General features: G+C 33.7%; 1 protein-coding gene and 1 long non-coding RNA gene across 4 annotated transcripts in view; one reads left to right on the plus strand and one right to left on the minus strand.

The window, feature by feature from the left end:
• SEMA3A (semaphorin 3A) overlaps positions 1-22,726 on the plus strand; it is a 454,575-nt gene that overhangs the window by 149,874 nt on the left and 281,975 nt on the right. For all 3 annotated transcript variants that reach the window (XM_077863814.1, XM_077863816.1, XM_077863815.1), the window contains exon 2: positions 3,860-3,943. The gene's annotated coding sequence lies outside the window, so the exon portion shown is untranslated. The remainder of the gene's footprint in view (positions 1-3,859; positions 3,944-22,726) is intronic.
• Positions 1-22,726, minus strand: part of LOC144292889 (uncharacterized) — a 38,388-nt gene that overhangs the window by 14,918 nt on the left and 744 nt on the right. The window contains exon 2 of the long non-coding RNA XR_013360276.1: positions 8,335-8,375. This is a non-coding gene — a long non-coding RNA (uncharacterized LOC144292889). The remainder of the gene's footprint in view (positions 1-8,334; positions 8,376-22,726) is intronic.

Raw genomic sequence — 22,726 nt, forward strand, 5'->3', positions numbered from 1 at the left:
ATTGTAAATGAAATTAAACCTCAGTTGATTAGTTTTTAATTTATTCATATGTTTTTCCCAAATGACCTCATCTTCCCATCTTCTCACAAGAGACAAAGAGAAGGAGAGATGGAGGGAGGAAAGGAGGAGGATTGAGAAACAGAGAGCACGAGAGAGAATGAGATTAAATTTGTAATGAACTTTTCTAGAAATATTAATGACAATTTTAAGTCTTTCCAATAAATTTGCTATGCTATTTTTAAAGAAAATGACCAAGGTAGATTTCAATTCAGGTAACTCCTAGTAAATCATTGTTTAATGAAAACAAGTAGAGCAGAAAGTAGAATGTTGCATTTGTTCTTAGGACATCCCTGTAGGAACTAGCAGACATCAGATTTGTCAAAGTTACAACTCCTTTAGAGTTTCCGGGAGAACACCAGGATCAAAGAAAATAAAAAGATAAAGACTTACATTTTATTTGCAGTAGGAGTTTCTCATTTAAGAATCACTTGTTACTATCATTTTAAATAAGTTAAAAGTATGCTGGTTAGGAATCTTTACCTGACACTAATGGAACCTCCCTTGACAGATTTTTTGTTGAAGAATTATACGGTGTGAATTGAAAAAAAGAACTGTCAGGTTGGATCAGATATTTTCTATCTGCAAGTGCCTACTTGGCTCATATAATGTTCCCAACGATAGGTGGAAAAACTCATCTGTGCCAGAAGATTCTCTCTCTACGTTATCAAAGAAATGCATATTTTTATTCTGTCAAACAAGTATATTTTAATCATAGTTATAACTATTGAATTAACCAAAATTCCAAGTATTAATTTTTTTTCCAACATGATTGTTCCATTTGATCAATTTTATAGAGAGATAAATGAAGTAGTAAAACTTCCATTGTTAAGCAAGCTATTTTAATTACTTGTTATCCACAGCATTTTCCCCCTACTATTTTGACTCAACCAATGTTTCACTGTTAACTAGAGAACTGTTGTTCATGGCATTGATTTTATCAATATTTGTAGAAAATTTTCCAATCAGTTTAAATTCATTTGTAGTTGTAACTGTATTATATTTTGCTTCTACATCTTTTTCTTAGTTTTCTTTTCACACTCATTATTCATGATTTTATTGCTATTTCTGGAACAATCTATGTACAATCTTGCCTGAGGACCTTTATATTTATTACTTCTTTGATCTTGAATATGCCTTCCTGAATTTTCCATGGGGTTTCTTCCTTTAAACTTCAGGTAAAATTTCACCAACTCAGAGAGGACTTATCTGACCATCCCAAGCAAATCAATATTCAACTACCTTCGATCCTTTTATTTTATAGCACCTACTATCACTGACATTATATTATTAATTTACATATTATTTGGCTTATGGTTTGTATAAAATTTAAGTGTCTCAAGGCCAGGCTCATGAATTAGTAGTTAATGATGCAAAAAATGGTGCCTGGCACATAATGAATAATAAATATTTAATGAATTAATAATAAATATTGACATGGGTTATGAACAATTAGACCAGTTAAAGTTTATGAAGCTATTCATGAAATAGTTAGAACCTTCATTTCAGGATAAAAGAAAATCCAAACATATAAAAAAATGGAAGCCCTTATATTTGGAATAAAACGTCCCTTTCTTTAGACTTACAACTGTAGAAATCAGAGGAGATCAGGATGCTGAAGTAGTCTGATCTTCCCTCCACAGGCCTTTAGGTTTTCATGTGCTGAAGATTCAGCCCATGATAGGAGTGAAGCCATCACCAGAAGGGCGTAGGAGAGTTCCAGTGTGCTCAGAGTAAGCTGACCTCTTACTGGACATAAGATGCCTTCTGTGTAAATAATAAGGAGGACCACACGTGGTGTATGTTCCTCCTCTACAGGCCACTGCTGTTTCGGGTCAAGGGAGAGAGTCTCTGTGCCAACCTAAAGATGTCCATCAGAAGTCGGGAGGAATTCACACAGCCTGTGCTGCCTAGAGAGCACTATCATCAAGAGTCAAATAGTAATGCTGAAGCCTCGAACACCCCTGATGAGACCTCACAACCATCACCCTGTCCCCATTGACACAGGCAGGCTACTCTGTCTTGGAAAAATCAGGATTTGATTGCTCATCCCTAAGATGTCTCACACTCTCTCATTTTATGTCAGTAGCTAAAAGGAACCCAGAACTTCCAAGATATTCCTGATTCTGAGATCTCTAATCCTCATGGCAATTCCTCTCTGTCTCCTGATACCCATTCACCATGCTCTCTTGAACTCACCAACAAAACCCCTTCATCTTCAGCCACTTTTATGTACTTTCCCTTTATCTTCTCTCTAAATGAAGCCTGGTTCTTTTTTAGTAATCCTGCTTCTCATGTCAGCTCCAAGGGATGGCTATTTCCCTACCACACCATTTAAATGGCTGAGATTGGAGGTGAGGTGATATTCTCTTACTCTTCAGGATCACTTCCAAAAGTCTCCTTTCCCCTCCCTAAAACTCTCTACCCATGATCTCATGGTATTAGCAGATACCAGCTGCTATTCTTCTTTATAGAAGTTTTTTTTACCAACCTCTCTGGTCACTTCCTCTCTTCTGTTAAGATTTTAGTCTTAGCTTACTGTCTCTCTAACACCTTTCTTGTCATACAGTATGGTAATTTCAGTACCCATGTAGACTTCAAAAACACTAGTCTTGCTTACTTGACTCCTCTCCCCCAAAGATCTTGTTTTCCATCCTATCACTGAAGTAATTTCACAATTATATGATACATGTGTCCATGGGATATTTAATGTGGTATTGACATTTGAGTTTCAGTGTTTGCATGTATACTTGGGTTAATAGATTATCTATTTACTTCTATACCTAGCATAAATTTTTTGCTTAAGTCAACTCTTGAAGTGTCCCTAATCTATCAGATTGTAAGGGATCCAACAAAAATATGTTGTATAAGTGCATATTGGATAATATAGTCTATGTTTCTCAAAAATATAGTAATCTAGATATATTCTATATTTCTCACAAAATGTACTGTAAAAAAACAGGATTGGATATAACTTTGAGAGAAATGCTACTTCAGAATAAAGTTTCTATTTACTTAAATAAGATTAAAATTTTTTAATAAGGTTAATACTTAGCCAATGAATCTTTATCGCATACTATTTTTGTTTTAACCAAATTGTGTATTTTCTCAGTTGAGATATTTTTAAGCCTCTGGTCCAGATTTGAGTTGTCTTTATTTGTTTACTAAATTATTTTCATTATTCAAATGTTAAATAGTGTATGATTACTGACAAAGCATCTGTTTTAGTAAAATAAAATTATTCAAAGGATGTTTTTATTTCATATTTTGAAAGATTCAATTATTTAAAATTTCTGTTTATTTTCACATATGGTATAATTTCTTTCTTTGGTGGGAAAGAAAACTTTTGTTAAAGCAAAATCCAGTTACTTGCTAACAGTGCCATGAAATTACTGCTTAGCTGGGTTGTCAGTGTGAGCCTCTCATCGTCAGTAGTGAAAAATGTTAATGACATCATAGCATTATGGACAAGTCAATAGAGTGTGTTAAAATTTCAACTGATTCTCAAATAAATCAGTTATTCTTTACCAGAGTCACACCCTAAATAATGAATAATTTCAAAGTACCTCAATTCCAATTAGTGATTAAAAATCATAATTTGGTTGAGGGAGACAGAGTGAAATGTTTATCAAATTCAATGTCCACCTCCCATAATGCCTTTTTCCTTCCTATGTTACATTTTCCTATGCAACATTTAAAAGGCAATTATACTGACTTTTAATTTAGTGGAGCACCTATTAATTAATTGCCTATTTTTTGAATTATATTGGAATTCTAAGAATGAATTTGTTTATCTTTATAGGATATCTGAAGTGTCCAGGTACTTAAAATCACCAATTGGACTGAACAGATGTACCTCAGGAATTAAAAATTTTTCCAGAAGGAGGTAAGAGATCTTAAAGTATGCATATATTTGCATGTTAATAAGTTTTGGTGAAAATTTAGATATGCTAGTACATTTCTTCAGTGTATAATTTAGAGGATAATTTTTAGAAATTAAGGGCACTTTCTGTTTTTACTTAAATATTCTTTATTCTTTGGAATGACTTAGATATATGAGACTGCTGTTAACATTAAAAAAAAATGGTTCATAGGGAAGCCACATTGCCACCTCAAAATGTCAAGATCTGAATGGCCACTGTTTTGCTTTTTTTTTTTTTTTTTTTTAATCTTTATATGTTGGACTAGACCAGGTTTACCAAGTTCCCCAAGAGCCACAGAGCAAAGATATCTGACATGGAGGCAGATTGCCATCTAGAAAGATCCTTTGGCCAGCCTGCCCCTTCTACATTTCCTGGACCACATATGGTTACTATCAGCTACAATCCATTCAAAGGCTTGAGTGCCAAGCACAGGGAGAGGAGCCAGTTTGTAGTGTGTTACACTATCTTAATTTTGACCTAAGATATGAGACTGAAATATTGCCCTTAAAGTAAAATAGAAATCTGAATGTATTCATATTATTTTTAAACCCTTTTTAACTATAAATGTTCCTCAAACTTCATTTCATTGTAAGTACAAAGAAAATTCAGCAGCATTAGGTTTATCATCCCACTATATTATATATATTGCTACCGGCAAGAATTGCTGTTAGAAGAAATGAATAAGGAATTAAAACATACACTTTAAGATCATAGCTAGTATATGAGAATGGCAAGAAAAAAAACCTGAATCTAAATAGTATTTCCCTTATAGTTGTTTGAGTAGAAAAAGAGTCATTTATTAATTTTATCTCACTAAAAATAAGGGGGTCCCAATTTTATTAGGTGCCTTGGAATTTAATTAGATGATTATTTCTATTTAATGTGAACAAATGCTTTTTCCTTGTTTTTTCATATTTAGTGTCAAGAAAAATAATATTTTTAGGAATTTTAAGGAAATTACAATTGCTAAATGGAAGCATCACTTCCAAATGCAAAACATTCATCACATAAGGTAAAAATGTAGTGATATGAGATTAACACTGAAGCAATTAAAGTGTCAAGTCATTATGGATTTTTAACTTTTTTATGCCACATCTCATACATTAGTACTGATAGGTCAATAAAGACTCCAAAATATGACATTTGTATTGCCTGTTCTCTATACAAATATATACATTTACACATACGTATAAACATATCTATACATACGTATATTCATTATTGGGCTACATTAATTTTTAGCCTCCGACAGTACCAGTTTCCTGGATGCTATTTTTCATTAGTGTATCCTGTGCACAAATACTAAACATTATTTTCTTTTTCTATTTTTCCAATTACAATTGCCTCATAGGGCACCCATAAAGGAGGAAAAATTCACAAAATGCATTCCTTGGATACTGATTAAAATCTGTTCCAAATTTATGAAGGCTGAAGGCATACATAGTGGTACTTAAAGATGTATACTTAAAGATCTAGCCAGTTTTTCAAAATTAATTTATAAACACATCAACAATCCAAATGGATGAGTCTTAAGTTATTGAATACAATTAACAATGTACACATGGGATTGAAGTGGGATAGTAATTAGTATGACTATTTATTAAAGTCAAAGTATCAAATTTGACTAAAATCTGATGAAATTTATTTCCACATATTGCATTTAATGGAATTATTTGCAGAATTGAACATTTGATTATAGGCTTTGAGTAACACAAATGTAAACTGGCATCAATAAGTACTGGTCTATTAGAAAATGTGACCTGGTCATCCCAAATCAGACTTTTTTATTGACAAAGTTCCATATCGCTTAGTCTCCCCTTACTTCCTTTTTTTTTTTTTAATTTTTATTTACTTATGATAGTCACACACACAGAGAGAGAGAGAGAGAGGCAGAGACATAGGCAGAGGGAGAAGCAGGCTCCATGCACCCGGAGCCCGACGTGGGATTCGATCCCGGGTCTCCAGGATCGCGCCCTGAGCCAAAGGCAGGTGCTAAACCCCTGCGCCACCCAGAGATCCCCTACTTCCTTTTTTTTAAACAGAAGTAACCTAAATGAGAATTATTGACATTGCAAATGTATAGTGAAATATTTAATGTAAATAATTACTTAACAGTATATTTTGCTTGTCCTGCTAATTCTATTGTTTGATGGCTTACTCACTGAGAGAATGCCAATGTGGCAAGATCCAAGACATTTTTTTCTTTCCTGAATCTGAAAATTATTCTGTAATTACTGATTATTCCCTTGACATGGCTCCATATATGTTTGATTCTAAATAAATTCTAGATTGAAAAGTACAGATACCTTACTAGTAAGCCTGTGACAAAGATTTCAAGCATTTAAAAAAATAGAAGGCAACTAAAAGAAACTAGTTAAGAAAAAGATATACTAATTTGGAAGAGAGGAAAATTAGATAATATTCCATATTAACTAAAAAGGAAAATTGAAAATGTGTGGATGAAAAAGAAGAAAAAAATGTAAATCAGAATGTGAAAATATCAAGTATTATATACAATTTGATATTCCACTTGAGGTTCATTCTAAATGACTATTGAATAACTGTGATATGTTTTTAGGGAAATTGTCTCATACAGCAGAATAAAATGACACTCCAGATTCATATAGTTCTGGAATTTCAAGCTGGATCACTTTGTGACCTTGTGAAAATTACTTTGCCTTATTTAATTTTCTCATTCATACATTGGGACTAACAATATCCACTTTTACTTATAATTTTTACAAATTTTGAGATAGTTAACGGTTTTATTAAATTACATTTTAAAGTGTATGGTATAGTTTTCTCTTTCTTTGAATATTTTCAAACTATTTTTTATTCATTTTATTTTTCATAAGTGTTCAGCTTTTTTCTGTCTAAGTATACATCTTATTTTTTTTCTTCTGATTATAAACTTTTCAAGATTAAGTATACTTTTCTTGGGACGCCTGGGTGGCTCAGTGGTTGAGCATCTGCCTTCGGCTCAGGGCAAGATCCTGAGTCCCAGGATCGAGTCCCGCATCGGGCTCCCTGCATGGGGCCTGCTTTTCTCTTGGCCTGTGTCTCTGCCTCTCTCTGTGTCTCTCATGAATAAACAAATAAAATATTTAAAAATAAGTAAATAAAAATAGTTTTTCTTATTTATGCCTGCCCCTCACCCACCAGTTTAAGAGATAGGCATTATTTATTGAGTAACTGAAAGAAAGAATAAATTTAAAAGAAAAAATAAGGGTGCCTGGGTGGCTCAGCAGTGGAGCATCTGCCTTGGGCCCAGGGCGTGATCCTGAACACCCGGGATCGAGTCCCACATCGGGCTCCCTGTGGAGCTTACTTTTCCCTCTGCCTGTGTCTCTGCCTCTCTGTGCATCTCTCATGAATAAATAAAATCTTTAAAAAAATAAAAAATAAAAGAAAGAATAAATTTCTACCTTTCTATGTAGACATGTTGTTGCTGAATTAAGCTGACACTATTTAAAAAATGTAAATTCTCTCTAAAAAAAGTCACTATTTAAGAGAGAGACTTTTCAAATGAAAAATCCTTTTGACTCAATATATCCACCTATTAATTTAGCGTTGTTTGATTTTGAATCTAAATAGGGTCTCTTACCTTTAACTTTGTAATATTTTATTCTGTTTTAACCATGCCTAAGATTTTTCAAGAAATTAGAATATATTTTCCTTATCATAGAATTTCCTAGCCATCTTTAAAAGAAAGGTGGATTGCTCACACTCAAAGCATTACTTACTTTTGAAAACTTCATTGTCTGTATGTTTGTAGAAATTCTATCTCAGATTCAGACAGAATCATTTCTTTTTCTTTAGTATTGTATTTATTTGAGAGAGAGGAAGAGTGCGCACAAGCAGAGGGAAAAGGAGAAGCTCTCACCCACTTATTCGGGAGCCCCATGTGGGGCTCCATCCCAGGACCCTGGGATCATGACCTGAGCTGAAGGCAGGCACTTAACTGACTGAGCCACCCAGGTGCCCCTATTTATTTTTCTATAGAAGCTAATAATTCGTTTTTCATACTGTTCTTTTTTTCCTTCTTCTTCTTCTATCTTTATAGTTTATACTAAATGTCTTTAGGCCCACAGAATTTCTGAGCCAGAAGGGTTTTAAGAGATCATTTCATTGTTTACATAAGGAAACTTAGGCCAAGATAAATCTAATACAAGTTACAGACACCAGGACCCAAACTCCAAACTCTAATTTTGGAATTCTTTCTTTTGTATCATAATATCTTGCTCCCAAGATACTCTATTTATGGACTTTCTTCCTTATTCATTTTAGGATTATCTGTTGACAGTCTCCATTATTTATCAGCATTGTCTTCAACTGAAATTTATAACATACATACGAAATAAAGAGACGGCATCCTCTTCTTCCAAAAAGACAAGCCTGTCAGTGGGTAAAAAAAAATAATAATAATAATAATTGAGCAAGAAAGATTGGGTAATAAGAGAAACACACACATAGTACACTACCCCAGGGGACAGCCCTGTTTAGGGAACGACATTTTGTGGCTGGCTAAATATATGTTGATATATATACAAAAGGCAAAGCACTGCATAGAACTTTTGTTTTTTATTAAACTCAATGAGATGTGTAGCTTCTTCAGCTGAACCTGTATGTGTTTCTTTTTCCACACTAACTTTGAGGGGCAAATTAGGTAATATAAACTCCAACTGTTTTAAAGGGCTCACTTCTATGGTTTTTGACAGTGATATAATCTACCCATGAAACCACCACCAGAAGCAAGATACAGAATATTTCTATCACCCCGACAAGATTCTTTATGACCCTTTAGTTTCTTCATACTATGCATTAGTTTGCAGTTTTTAGGAATAGAATCGTGTAGGTGTGTAGTTTTATGTATTTTTTCACTTAGCATAATGATGTAGAGGTTAATTTATGTACTTTTTTGTATCAACAGTTCATTTCTTTTTATTGCTGAATAGTATTTCATTGAGGATATACTAGATTTGTTTATTAATTCACTTATTGATGGATAGTTGTTTCTTTTGACTTTTGTGAATTGATTTTCTATGAGCATTTGTGTACAAGTCATTGTGTGGACATGTGTCTTCATTTCTCTTGGAAAACATGTGGAATTGGAATATCAGGGTCTTTGGTAGGTGTACGCCTAACTTTTTAAGAAATGACGGTTTTCCCAAGTGTTTGCACCATTTGGCATTCACCTGAGCCGTGTATGAGAAATCTCTGTTGCTCTGCATAAGAGGTCTTCAAACTATAGCTCTTGAGCCAAATGAGTTTTATTTGTAAATAAAGTTGTATTGGAACACAGCCACACTCACTTGTTATGAATGAGGTGCTTTCATGCTACAAAAGCAGAATTAAGTAATTATGACAGAAACCATATGGATCTCAAAGGTTAAAATATGTACTTTCTGGCCCTTTAAACAAGAACTTTGCTGATCCCTGCTCTGCATCCTTGCAACATCTCTTGCCAGTCTTTCTTAATTTTAGCCATTTTAATGTATATGTGATGGTATTTCAGTGGAATTTAATTTGCATTTCCCTGATGACTAATGATATAGAGTATCTTTTAATTTCTGTATTTGCCATCTGTATGTCTTCTCTGAATTATCCATTTGAAATATTTTGCTCTATTTTTTAAATGATTTTTTTTCTTATTTATCTATTGTAAGAGCACTTTATATAATCTGGATGCAAATCCTTTGGTAGATAGGTATGTTTTAAGAATATTTTCTCCCATTCAATGGCCTTCATTTTCATATTCTTAAGTTTCTTCTGAATAGCAAAAATTTTAATATTGATGAAGTCCAATATATTATTTTTTTTATCATTTGTACTGTCGAGGACTAAGAAACCTTTGCTTACCCCAGTTTAATTTTTTTCTCCAATATTTCTTCAATATTTTCTTCTAAGAGTTTTACTGTTTTAGTTCTTGAAGGAAGGACCAAGATCTATATGGAGGTACTTTTTGCACCTATTGTGAGATATGTTGAGTTTTTTTTTTTTCCATGACAGTGTCTAATTGTTCTAGCATTCTTGGTTGAAAGGTCATTTCTTTCCATTGTCTTACCTTAGGAACTTTGTCAAAGATTAATGACCTATTTCTGGGCTAATTGTTTCTATTGGACTGTGACTACTTGTGCCAATGACACACGATCTTTATTTTTGTAGATTTACACGGTCTTGAAATTGAAGACTTGTATAAGATGATCAATTCAGCTGCATTTTAAAATTTCTTTGGTATTTCTAGGTTGTTTACTCTCACAAATGATTCCTCTACCCACTCCGTTACACATACAGAAAAGTTCTTAAAATATTATTGAAATTTTTTTGACTCTGTAAATCAATATTTCTTTAGATACTTTATTATTACTGATTTTTAATTCGATTCCACTGTGTTCAGAGAACATACTCTGATATTAATTATTTAAAATCTACTGAGAGTTACTTTAAGACCCACCATATGTGCTTTATTGTGTTCTTTAGATCCACTATGTGTTTACTGATTTATTTTTGCCTAGTTGTTCTAATAAAACCCCTTCCTATCATTGTGTAATTTTAATTTTTTCCCTTTAATTCTGTCACTTATTATTTCTTATACATTGTGGTACTTTTGTAAATTCATATACACTTATGCTTTGTATGTCTTCCTACCTAATTGACTATCATTATGTACCATTTCTTTTTGTTTTTTATTATACTGTTGCTTTACTGTCTATTTTAGCTGATATTAAAATAGTCACTGCAGGATTTTTATGCTTAATATTTGTATCTGTTCATTTTCAAGTCATCTGTTAAAGCTGGAGTTGAGCATTGAATACATTCTGATTTCTGTTCCTTTGTCATATGTATCCCCCCCAACCCTACCAAGAAAAACAAAGTTTTTAGGATTCTACTTTTATCCCTGATATTCTGAAATAGTTTTACGTTATGCCTTTAGGATTTGTTTTATTTTGTCATCTTTGCAGTATGCACTAAGCATAACCTTTTAATCTGAAGACTTATGCCCTTTCAGTAATGGGAAATATTCTTGATATATTGATATCTCCCTTTCCCTCTGCATGCCACTCCCCCTGTTTGTGCGTGTGTGCTCGCTCTCTGCTGAATAAATAAATAAAACTTAAAAAGAAAAAGTTTAAAGATATATTTATCTATTTTAAAAAGGAAGAGAGAGTGTGCATGGAGGGCAGGGGCAGAGGGAGAGGGAGAGAGAAACCCAAGCAGACTCTACACTGAGCATAGAATGTAGGGCTCTATTTCACAACCCTGATATCAGAGCTGAGCTGAAACCAAGAACCAGACACTTAACTGATTGTACTACCTAGGTGCCCTGTCCCTGCCCATTTTTTTTAACTGAATTATTTGATTTTTGGTCTTATGTTGTATAAGCTTTTAATATGTTTTAGATACTAACCCCTTATTGGATACATCACTTGAAGGTATGGATTGGTTGTCTTCAGTAGGTTGTCTTTTTGTTTTGTTGATGGTTTTATTCACTGTACAAAAACTTTTTTTTTTTTTGATGGCTCTCAATAGTTTAATTTTGCTTTTGTTTCCCTTGCCAAAGGAGAAATATCTAGAAAAATGTTTCTACAATTGATGTCAAAGAGATTACTGCTTGTTTTCCTCTAGGAATGGTTTGGTCTCACATTTAGGTCTTTAACCTATTTTGAGTTTATTCTTATGTATAATATGAGAAAATGTTCCACTCACATTCTTTTGCTTTGTAGCTCTGTAGTTTTCCAAATACCATCTGTCAAAGAGACTGTCTTTTGCCATTGTATATTCTTGTCTACTTTATTGTAGATTAATTGACCATAATAGCGTGAGTTTATTTCTGGAGTCTCTGTTCTGTTGATCTATGTATCTTTGATTTTGACTATTACAGCTTTGTAGTGTATTTTGAAATCTGGGATTATGATACCTCCAGCTTTGTTCTTTCTCAAGATTGCTTTCATTATTCAGGGTCTTTTATGATTCCAAACAAAATTGGGAATGATTTGATCTAGTTTTGTGAAAAATGCTGTTAATATTTTGGTAGGGATTACGTTAAATCCGTAAATTGCTTTGGATGCTTCGGACATCTTAACAATATTGATTTTTCCACTCTATAAACACAGAGAATCTTTCCATTATTTGTGTTATCTTGTGGTTTTTGTAGTATACATCTCATCTCCTTGGTTAAGTTTATTCCTAGGTATTTTATTCTTTTTGGTACAATTGTAAATGGGATTGTGTTCTTAATTTTGCTTCATTATTAGAGGATAGGAATACAACAGATTTCTGTTTATTTATTTGGCATCCTACAATTTCACTGAATTAATTAATCAGTTCTATTAATTTTTTGGTGGAGTGTTTAGAGTTTTCTGTATATAGTATTTTGTCATCTTCAAATAGTGAAAGTTTTACTTCACTAATTTGGATGTCTTGGTTTTTTGTTTTTGTTTTTATTTTTATTTTTTTATTTATTTATTTTTTTTGCCTGATTGCTGTGACTAGGACATCCAGTACTATATTGAATAGTAGTTGTGTTGTGAGTGGATATCCTTGTCTTGTTCCTAATCACAGAGGTAAAGCACTCAGGTTTACACTATTGAGGATGATATTAGCTATGGGTTTTTCTATATAGCTTTTATTATGTTATGGTATATTCCCTCTAAATCTTCTTTTTTAAACGTTTTTATCATGAATACATGCTGTATTTTCTCAAATGTTTTTTCTGCATTTACTGAAGTGATTGTTTTTTGTCCTTTCTCTTGTTAGTGAGATGAATGATGTTGATTGATTTGCAAGTTTGGCATCATAGTATTCCTGGAATAAATCCCACTTGATCTCATGTCGAATGATTTTTTTAAAAGATATTGTTAGATTTGGTTTGCTAATATTTTGTTGAGAATTTTTGCATTTATGTTCATCATAGACATTGGCTCATAGTTTTCTTTTTCTATAGTATCTTTATCTGGTTTTCATATCAGAGTAATGGTGGCCTCATAAAATGAATTTAGAAGCTTTCCTTTCTTTTCTTTTCTACTTCTTGGAATAGTTTGAGAAAAGTAGATATTAAGTCTTCTTTATATGTTTTTTAGAATTCATTTGTGAGGCCATCTGGGTTGGGATTTTTGTTTGTTAGGAGTTTTTAAATTACTGATTCCATTTCATTGCTAGTATTCAGTCTGTTCAAATTTTCTGGGTTTTTTCCTCACTTATATTTGGAAGGTTATATATCTTTAGGCATTTACTCATTTCTTCTAGGTTTTCCAACTTGTTGGCATAAATTTTTTATTATATTTTCTTATAATCTTTTGTAATTCTGTGGTGTCAATAGTTACTTTTCCTTTTTCATTTCTGATTTTTTTTTTTTTTTTTAGTTCTCTGTCTTTATGCATCTGGCTAAAGGCTTATCAATTTTGCTAACCTTTCCCAAAAACTATCTATTGGTTTCACTGATCTGTCCTATTGTTTTGTTTTTTTAAATCTCTATTTCACTTATTTCTGCTCTAATGTTCATTCTTTCCTTCATTCTGCTGGCTTTGGGTTTTGCTGCTCCTTTTCTTCTGGCTCCTTTAGATGTAAGATTACATGGTTTGTTTGAACTTTTTCTTTTTTCTTGAGGTAGGCCTGTATTGCTATAGTGTTTCCTCTTAGAACAGTTTTTGTGGCATCCCAAAGATTTTGAAATGTGTTTTCATTTTCGTTTGTCTCTATGTTGTTGTTGTTGTTGTTGTTTTAATTTCCTCTTTGATTTCTTGGTTCACTCATTCATTGTTTAGTAGCATGTTATTTAACCTCCATGCACTTCTGTTCTTTCCAGATTTTTTCTTGTGACTCTAGTTTCATACCACTGTGGCCAGAAAAGACACATGATGATTTCAGTCTTTTTGAATTTGTTGAGACTTGTTTTGTGGCCTACTCTGGATAATCTTCCATGTGCACTTGAGAGAATGTATATTGGGATATACAACTTGGGATAAAATGTTGTGAATATATCTGTTAGATCCATCTGGTCCAATGTATCATTCAAAGGCACTGTTTCCTTGTTGATTTTCTATTTGCTTGTTTGTTTTTAAGAAAACAAACGTCTTTTCATATTTGTGAAGAATATTCATTATAGTTTTGACATGTTCTTCATTTCTTTCATTGTTTTCTCCAAGTTCTTTCATGGGTGATTTTAGGGTTTTGTTGTTGTTGTTTTGTTGCTCTTCTTCATTCATGTTGACAGCTTTCTTCATATGGCAGATAATTCTGGACTATACATTGGTATATGGGTGAGATATAAAGCCATTTTTGAAAGCACTTTATGAGCTAGGGTTGGGGTAGGAAGGACCATTAGACTACATTAGATTAATGTGGAACATTGTGGACCATTAGACTACACTTTATATTGACCATAAATCAGTCTTTTCACAATGGGCCATCAAACAACAACATATGGAACACATGTACTTTCTCAAGTTCAATGTAGTTTCTGCAATAGTTGACAGAGAGGAAGAGCCTCCTGATTGCTGATATTTGGGTGCAGAGTAGGAGAAAGTTGGCCTTCGAGTCTTTTCTAGTAAAGCATGCTATTAAGTGCTGATTGTCTCTCAGGTTCCTCAGGGCCAGTGGGTTTGCTTGTCCTGAGAAGCTCTCTGACTCCCTTCTGCCAAATTAAATAAGCCTATGTGAATTCCTTTCCCCCAAATTTCTTGAAGTCTTCTATTGCTGCAATCACTTTTATCATTCTTGTGATCATAGTGTATGAAGACTTTGTTTTTGGTTGTTATAATTCTTTTGTTATATATCTTTACTAAGGTTAAGGTAGAGAGACGAGGTGATACTATTGGTATCATACTAGCTATGTTTAATCTTTCTCATTTAATTGGAATTCACATTATATTCTTAACAAATAATCAGATATTTAAAAATAGATTTGCTTGACATAAATATTATTATGGATGATAGTCATGTGTGTTTGGAGGTTTAATAGTCAGGAAAAATAATCTTCTGAGTTTCTCAGGAACAGGTATGTAAACAGCAATTAATCAGTCTTTTCTCCTTTGTGGTTATATTTTATGGATCATATTATTACTTGTTGGTACTTGTACTATAGGAAGAGAAGAAACCTCACATCTGTCCATTTGAGTATATGCTAAGAATTTTTACTTAGCGGTTTGATAGAGGAAGAATTGGAAATTATTGGCTAAAATGATGCTTTGAAATTATATATGGATTTTATTACTCATTTTATTTTTGTACTCCTATTACCATAGATAATTGACTATAATTTAAGTGGGAGTATAGACTGAAATATAGTTGCAGCTCATCTGGGTTTCATCAAAATTATATCCCTATTGGGCCACAACTGGACTTTGAAACAACTTATGTCTGAAAGTGCTTCCCATGGTCCTTGGAGATTTGCCTGACGTCTGAGACAGTTGCTAAGGAATCTATCATACTCTACTCTTCTTCAGTGAAACCATAAGCAACAGCAGTTAACCAGAACTTAAAATAACAAAAGGTGAAGAAATAAGCAAAAAGAAACAGAGTATATTAACTATTGGACTTACAGACTATTGTACATAGATCCATTTAGATTACTTATTATAAATGGAATTTCTGTAACAAGCTATTTTAATCAACACTATACAAATTGAGACTCAGGTCCTTAAGTTTTGGGGGCTTTTTATCCCATATCATTCCAAATATGTGGTCACAAGTTTGTTTGAGCTTTCTTTGTTAAGGACAATTTTCTTTTGTTTCTAAAATAGTGAAGTTAAAAAAAGTTCAGACCAAACTATAGAACTATTTTTTAATCAGAAGAACATGAGTTCAGATAAAATTTCTTAACAGTCTGTATTTTAAATAGTACTTTCTAAGATATTTTTAAAATCTCAAAAAAGAGTACCAAATGGTATTCAGAAAGCCATCTTACTGAATAGTGCATCAAAACTGACATGACTTGAAGTTGTGTTAAAGCTGTAAATACATTGTCATATTATGATGTTATCACTTATTTGGGGGAGAGGGAGACTTAGTGAAAGTATGTAAAAAAAAAGATGGCATTTAAACAATTTTTCACTTAACATCTTTTTGTTTGTTTGAGAGGGAGATAGAGGGGGAGGAAGGGCAGAGGAAGAGGGATAGAGATTCTTTTCTTTTTAAAGATTTATTTATTTATTTATGATAGACAGAGAGAGAGAGAGAGAGAGGCAGAGACACAGGAGGAGGGAGAAGCAGGCTCCATGCTGGGAGCCCAATGTAGGACTCCATCTCGGGACCTCAGGATGGTGCCCTGGGCCAAAGGCAGGTGCCAAACTGCTGAGCCACCCAGGGATCCCCAGGGATAGAGATTCTTAAGCAGGTCTCATGCCCAGCATGGGACCTAATGTGTGGCTTGATCTCACACCCCTGAGATCATGGCCTGAGCCAAAATCAAGAGTCAAACATTTAACTCACTGAGCTACCCAGGCACCCCTCACTTAATATTTTATAGAGTTTTCTACTCACAATACTAAATTATCCTTGTATAGTGATTGAAAATCTATTGGGAGGTATGGTGATACAAAGATGAGTAAAATAAAAGCATGTATAATAATAAAGAATTCTAGAGATATGTTAAAATGTTCTTTCACATCAATAGAAAAATCTGTTGCAGTTCTGTAATGTTTTGAGACCACCCCAAATTTCCATCAAACAGTCAAGAGGTCTTTCTCCATAGTGACTACTCCAACTGGCTCTACTGACCACCAGTCTGAGACCAAATGCTCTGAAACATTTATGTTTGACTACTAGATAATATGCAAAACATATCCATACTTTATGATGAATTTCATCTAATTCCTAAACCAAGAGACAAGTGTATTGCTTGAATGCATAATTTTAAAAAGGGTACACATGTCAAGGTGGCCATTTTGAAGAAACCACATAAAATGGTTCTGTTAGTTGGTCTGCCAAAATGCCTAATTTCAATCTCATCACTCATGTATCTAACTTAGTATAAACTTTCATGTCTCAGCTCAATATTACTTCCACAAAAAAGCCTTCATATTTTATAGTACTTGTCACAGTTATAATTACTTGTTCAATCTCTGTCTTCTATAAGTTATACTTTTTATTGAGTTACGGATTGTGTTTCTATTTGCTCAACTAATATACAGATCATTTGATTAGTTGAGCTTACCTTTATTTATTTATTTATTTTAAGGGTTTTATTTATTTATTCATGAGGGACACAGAGAGAGCCAGAGACACAGGCAGAGGGAGAAGCAGGCCCCATGCAGGGAACCTGATGTGGAACTTGATCCCCGTACTCCCGGATCAAGCCCTGAGCAGAAGGCAGACGCTCAACTGCTGAGCCACAAAGGCGTCCCTGATTAGTTGAACTTACCTTTAAATAGCATATATTTTGCTTAATTATTTTTATGCCTTCTTGCCACTTGTAATAATATATGAGAATATTAACTATGAAAGTAGCTTTGACTTGTTGACTTGTGCATTCATGTGTGTGTATATATACGTGTGTGTGTATATATAGTTTACAACTTTGGATTATCTATCAGACAACATAGTTACAAATTTACTTACTTTCTAGTTGTTTTGTTTCACCAAAGACAGCAAAGTTAAATCAGGAAGAGATTTTAAAAATCATTCTGCACAACTCATTTAGGTATAAGAATTAAGGAAATAAAAAAAGGCAAAACCATTTGTCCCAGAGTCAATAGAAAGCATAGGTATAGAAATCAAAGTTTTGAAAGCTTTAAAGACAATTTTTCTACTGCAAACATGTGGGCTTTGTTTCAGTTATTTCCCACCTTAAAATTTGTATTTTTTTAAAGTTTTGCCTTAAGCAAAAAATAAATTATAGCTTTCATGTTTTGTGAATGAAGTAAATGTTTACCTCTATAGCCTGGTGACTTAGTGCAAGAATATCCAACAAAAACAACAAACCTAATATCACTCATTTAACAACAAAATGATACTGTCAGCATTTTTATTAATGTCTATTTTGAATCAAGAGACCATTGTTTTATAGAAATATTCTAGACCAATTGCTAGTCTAGACTCTGAAACTAGATGGAGGTGCCTTGTAAATTAAATCCTTTCATATCCCACAGGCTGAGATCATGCACATCTGAGATGTGTTAGCTGAAATTCCATGCAATCCTCAATTGCCAAGTGTGGATAGAATGAACATAATACTAAAAGTCAGGAAACTAAGAAAAATTAACATTAAAAATGTATATTATACAAATGTCCAACAGACAGCAATGAGAAGAGAAAGGTTTCTAGCATTCTTTATTCACAGATTTAAACCTGAAGATAAACTGTTCTTAGCTCCAGGAAGGAATTATGAAGGTAGGGAAAAGGATTATAAGTCTGAGCAACCAAAAGTGAAAAAATCGGAGAAAGATGAATACTGTATGATTTCATTTATATGTGGAATCTAAAAAAGCTGAAACAGAATAGAATGATGGTGGCCAGGACCTTGGGAGATTTTGGTTAAAGAGTACAAAATTCCAATTATAAGATAAATAAGCTCTGGGGATCTAATGTACAGCATGGTGACTAGAGTTAATGGTACTGTATCGTATACTTGAAGTTGCTAAGGAAATAGATCTCAAGTGTTCAAAGCGCACACACACAACTATTAATTATGTGAGGTGATGGACGTGTTAACTAACCTTATTGTGGTAATCATTTAGTAATACATACAAATCATCATGTTGTACACCTTCAACTTATACGATGTTGTATGTCAATTATATCTCAATAAAGCTAGAAAAAAGATTAAGCAACCAATTAATTTAGAAATATTTTTTGAAGAGCTCTGTGTTGAAAACACATGAATACAGATGTGATTCCTTCCCTCAAGTATCCACCAGTTTGATTGAAGTTGTATTTTTGCCACCATCTTACCAGTTTGACATTTATTTCCTGAATATTTAGAGTATTCCAGGTATTATGATAAATGATTGGAATATAGGAATAAAAATAAATGCCCTACAATCACAGGAATGTCATCATGGGAGCAATATAGTAAAGAGTTCAATAAAATATGGTAAGTGCTAAGATGGCAGAGTGCCCACTTCTCAGTCTTCACTTAGCCTTCATATAATACCCATGAGAAGACTATAGGAATTTAATTTATTTAATTATGGTGATAAATATAGACAAATAACCCAATGTAAAACTGACCAAAGCATATAAATAGGAAATTACAACAGACCAAGCTCTAATGTACAGTAAGCTTATAAAAGGATGCTAAGGCTTACTAGTAGGGAACTGACAACTACGCCAGTAATGAGATAAAAGTTTTCTTCCATCAGGTTGGTGAAAATTAAAAGGAGGAAATCTAGTCAGTGTTTCCTAGGGTGCCAAGAAGTGGGCACACTCATTGCTGGAGAATATCCAAATAGCCATGAATTTATGAAAACTAATCAAGAAATATCTACTAAAATAAAAACACATACACAGTTGACCTTGAGCATTAAAGAAAAATATTCACACATAACTTTTGACTCCCCTCAAAATATCTATTAATAGGCTACTGTTAAGCCAAATGCTATAATATAAACAATTAGCACATTTTTTATGTTTTATATATTATGTATATTTACAATGAAATAGGGAAAGGAAAATGTTAAGAAAACCATAAAGAAGAGAAAATACATTCGTGGTACTGTATGCATATTTGTTGAGAAATAGTCTGTGTATTAGTGCACCCATGTAGTTCAAATCCATGTTGTTCGCGGGTCAACTACATTTTAATAAATAACAACTAACCAAAAAATAAGACAAATTAACCAGGACAAAAGTATGGGGACCTGGGTGGCTCAGTGGTTGAGCTTCTGCCTTTGGCTCAGGTCGTAATCCCCGGGTCCTGGGATCAAGTCCCCACTGGGAGCCTACTTCTCTCTACCTGTGTCTCTGCCTCTCTCTGTGCCTCTCATGAATAAATAAAATCTTTAAAACAAAAACAAAAACAAAAACAAGGACAAGTGTGAAAACCCCTCCAATGTATCTAAATGTTCACCATTGGGGAAAAATAATGTGGTTTTAAATCTATGCTATTGAATATTACACATTTAACAGGTCAGATCTGTGCATTTGACTGATGGATATCCATGATGTTTGTTTCATGAAAAAAAATGTTTTTGCTAGGCACTGTTTATTTTGTGATACTGTTTTTTTTTTTTTTAACTTAACATAAAACTAGTCTGTATGGTATTTAGATATATATGTTTTCATCAATGTGAATGAAGATGTGGAAAGCGGTCCTGTTGGCTTCAGAAACGTGGAGATGAAGAAGAGAGTTATTACAAGGAATTTTATTTTAGAGGCACTTTGGTAGCACAGTGGGTTAAGCGTCCGTCTCTTGGTTTTGGCTCAAGTCCATGAAGTTGGGGTCGTGAAATGGAGCCTTGAGTCAGGCCCATTCTGAGCACAGAGTCTGCTTGAGATTCTCTCTCCCTCTCCCTCTGCCCCTCCCACTCGTGCTCTCTCTCCTTCTCTCTCTCTCTCTCAAATAAATCGTTTTTAATAAAGGAATTTAATTTTAATTTTTCCTCTTATGTAGCTTCTTATATTTCCACTTGTTGAGGTGAACACATGTCGATTTTGTTTTCCAAATATTAATTATAACAAAACATACAGATACTCTGGAAAATAATGAGATAAGTGCATTACAGGATTTCTTTTTCTTTGGTGCCCATGGTTCTTGGTGACACTGCTTTGCAAACTAAAGAGGTAGACCAGACGAAGAGTGGTGGGCAGCAAAGCAAAGTTTATTGAGCATTAGTTATTGAGTGATAGTACAAAGCTCCTGAAGACAGATGGGACCTGAGAGAGTTGCCACTGGAGTTTCTAAGTCTAGGGTTTTTTGTGGGCTTGTTAGTGGGCTATTTTAATCTAATTAACCCTCCATGTGCCTGTCATCCAATCAGGTTTCTGTCATCTTTTATCACGTGGGAGAGGGTGGAAGGCTCCTTTTAAAGGTGGTTTCCTCTTAGGGCAGGGGCCGTTGCCCCTGCTTGCCTTTCTTCCAATCATCCTTTATCAAATGCACTTGAAATCTTTTTTAGATTATTAATTGTTTGTAAGTTGTAGGCCTGTGGCTTTTTCCCATACATTTGTATAGGTAATCAAGAGATTGATATTATTATTAAAATTAAGATATTTTAAGCCAAAATAGAATAATTTTTTACATTAATTTGTGAATTAGTTTGTTATCTCTTATCACACTTTCTAGAAGGTAGGTTGGAGTAGAAAGTATCGTCTTACTTTACAAATGACTTGCCTTAGTCTATACACCAAATATAAGAAACACCATTGATTGATGTTCAGAAGGGAGTCCTGACTTACTTACATAAATCAAAATTCAACTGTGAGAAAGCAGCCCCAACCCCTTTGAGAAGATATTCTTTCAAGAAATCAAAGTGCTGCTAACTTGCCTCTGAATCACATCAATCCATTGCACAGGGCACTATGGCTAAAACAGCTAGGATGTGGCGTCACAGCAATGACTGGTCCAGATGTTTGAATTCTGATTATGTTCGAGATGGAAACATTCAAAAATATGTGCTTTAATTATGGAGGTGGAAATAATTATTTCTCTGCCTCATCCATCACCCTGCCAAGGCTAAGATTTTTGTAACTACTGCTTTGTCCAATGCATTTGTAAACAGACAGTCCACAATTTTGCTAGAACTGTTTTCAAATTACTACTTGTATATAATTTGCTTCAAGAAATATGTAAATCAACATTCCCAAACATACATTAATATATTCACCAATTAGGGCTCTACCAGTGGGCCCATACGGAAAACTTCCAGAGAACCAGACAAGGTATTTTTCACAATATAAATAACACAAAATATACACTAAATGTTGACTTTTAAACTATAGCTAAAGGACTTTGAATGTCATGACTAATTCTAATTTTCTAATAGAAAAAGGTACAAGTCATTTTTGCTTCTGTACTTTTCTTCTTAATGCATTCTTGCAACAACCAAAGGTTACCTTCTGCAATAAAGTTTGAAGAAGAGAAATCAGGAATAGATTTTGGTTGATTCTGATTTGTAGGATTTTTTTTTTCCTTCTACATGTTTTTACATGATATTGCCTTCAATTAAGTAAACTGTTGAGCACTGCCTCCATTTTCAGAATAACAGGTCTTCTCTAAAATGTTTTAAATTTTATCTACTCAGTGATTAAACTGGACCCAGGGTTTTCAATAAGAAAGTGAAGGACTTAAAAAAAAAAATCAGCCTATCGGTATACCACAATCTGACTGAATTATTTAAAATAAATTCATGAAATTAGCCATAATTTATAGCATCAATTTTTAAATGAACCTTAAACGATGTATCATCCTAGCACGCATTTTCCTTTCCCATTTTACCTTCCAAATAAGTACTGACAATTAGGCAGCACTTGACATTTATCATGCTTATCTCCGCAGCTGCAGCGGCTCAAGGTGACCAAGAATGGCAAGAAGGGTTTTCTGTACAGAGTTTTAAATAGAGGGAAATAACGATTGATTTCCCTTTGCTTGTTGAGTGGTTGGCGGTAGAAAAGCGGATTTGTAGTGAGGTCATCAGTCACAATTGGATCGTAATTTGAAAACGGATTAGCTTAGAAGTAGCAATTTCTACTCCATGGGTTTTCGTGAAAAAGTGTGCCTAACTCCGCAAGAGACCTCGCAAGCTGGCCCAGATCAGTGCCTCCCCAATGTGCCATTGTGCGTGGGCGCCGCGGTGAGGGCACAGCCGGGG

Source organism: Canis aureus, chromosome 21 (genome assembly GCF_053574225.1).
Source record: "Canis aureus isolate CA01 chromosome 21, VMU_Caureus_v.1.0, whole genome shotgun sequence".
Classification (NCBI taxonomy): domain Eukaryota; kingdom Metazoa; phylum Chordata; class Mammalia; order Carnivora; family Canidae; genus Canis; species Canis aureus.